The sequence below is a fragment of the Microtus ochrogaster genome, chromosome 1 (genome assembly GCF_000317375.1).
Source record: "Microtus ochrogaster isolate Prairie Vole_2 chromosome 1, MicOch1.0, whole genome shotgun sequence".
NCBI classification, from domain to species: Eukaryota; Metazoa; Chordata; class Mammalia; order Rodentia; family Cricetidae; genus Microtus; species Microtus ochrogaster.
In genome coordinates this window covers 61,535,085-61,537,066 of record NC_022009.1, presented here as the reverse complement: position 1 = coordinate 61,537,066, position 1,982 = coordinate 61,535,085, and the positions used below count along the sequence as shown (strand labels likewise).

General features: G+C 37.8%; 1 protein-coding gene across 2 annotated transcripts in view; it reads right to left on the bottom strand.

Moving 5' to 3' along the window:
- Strn3 (striatin 3) overlaps positions 1–1,982 on the bottom strand; it is a 50,181-nt gene that overhangs the window by 46,237 nt on the left and 1,962 nt on the right. The window lies entirely within an intron of this gene.

Genomic DNA, 1,982 nt, shown 5'->3' with positions numbered 1-1,982 from the left:
AAAAAAAAAAAAAAAAAGAAAGAAAGAAAGTACCAGAAATAATTCTAAATGTATAGCTTAAATATACATACATTTTTAGACATACATTTCAACACATGAAACTTTAAGTGCATACCTCACAAGCAGTCTTAATTAAAGACTAATAATAGCATTCAAGGTCAGTGTGAGCCACCTACCAGGTTCTAGGAAGCTTTTGCTGCACAGCCCTATCCCACCCCCCAAAATAACAAATAAATAACAGATTATCTAAAAGAAGCCCAGCAACTGAATCCTTAAAGTCCAGGAACAATGGAAAGGAAAAGGGAATAAGGGGCTGAAAACATCGATTTCAATAATGTAAAACTTGTTAATTTGGACACAAGAAGCTTCCTTAGCTCTTTACATCAACTATGCCCGAGTGACAAATTCAATTGCTAACTTGAAAAATCAATGAAAATGAACAGGACAAGGATCAAAAACCACGTAAGAAATTGGTGGTCTATCAAAGTAAGCAAAAGCCTCAACACATGTTTTAATGAATACTTTAACTTCAGTCTACCCACATGGAACATTAAGCTGGCATCAGACTGTAGTAAAAAGCTATATGATCACAAAACTTTAAATCCACACATATTTAATTAAAGAAATCACAGGCAATTTTCTCTTAAGTTTTTTTAAAATTATCTCGAAAACACAAAAGTATTAAGAACAATCTTAAAACTACCGAAATAAGTAAAGGTGTCATATAAAATATATGTAAGATTTTTAAGTTTAACTAAACCCACTTTGTGGAATAAAATAAAGGTTTACTGGTTTGTTGGATGTGTGATGCAAACCTTTAATTCCAGCAGGTAAGTGGCAGAAGCAGATGGATTTCTAAGAGGGGTAACCGGCCTGTTCTACACAGTGGGCTACAGACTGCCCAAGACTACAGACTCTGTCTCAAAATAACCACAACACAGACTGTGGAGGCTGTTGTGGTGGTGCATGCCTTTGATCCCAGCAGAGGAAAGTGAATATCTGAATTCGAGGCCGACCTACTATCAGAATAGCATGGCATATAAGACCCTATGTCAAAAAAAAAAAAAAAAAAAAAAAAAAAAAACTAACAAATAAGCAAGAACAATTAGGGTCTGGAGAGTGGCTCACGGAACTGTGGCTCACACAGAAGACCAGGGTTCAATACCCATCGCCCATATGATGGCTCCTTAATCATCCATAACTACACGGATCCAAAGATTTCTGATTTTGAGGATGCTTGTACACATGTGGTGCATAAATACATATTCAGGCACACACATACAAATAATATAAGTAAATAACTATTAAAAAAATAAACACACACACACAGCTGAGTGTGGTGGCACACACCTTTAATCCCATCACTCAGGTGACAGGCAAGCCTGGTCTACATAGTTGAGTTCCAGGACAGCCACAGAATACACAGAGAAACCCTGTCTGAAACAAAAGAAAAACCTACAGCAAATATTTACTGGTTCAATCACTTGACTGCAATGCTTTTGTCAACAAAACATTATTGATATTTTATGTTTCTTTTATTTTTTTTTGAGATTGATTCTATGTAGCTCTGGTTGTCCTGGAATTCTCTATGTAAATCAGGGTGGCCTGAACTCATGGAGATCCATCTGAGTATTGGGACTAGAGATTGTGCCACCACACAGCCGAGTATTTTTAATTTTTGAATGAAATTCTTTATATTCATTCAATGTTATGAAAACTGAAGATTCATGTTTATTTGAGAATACCTTTTGTTTCAAGACGGTTTCTCTGGGTATCTTTGGCTGTCCCGGAACTCACTCTGTAGACCAAGCTGGCCTCAAATTCACAGAGATCCACCTGCCTCTGCCTCCCCTCCCGAGCGCTGGGATTAAAAGTGTGCGCCTCCAGGGGGCTGGAGAAATGGCTCAGTGGTTTAAGAGCATTGCCTGCTCTTCCAAAGGTCCTGAGTTCAATTCCCAGCAACCACATGGTGGCTCACAACC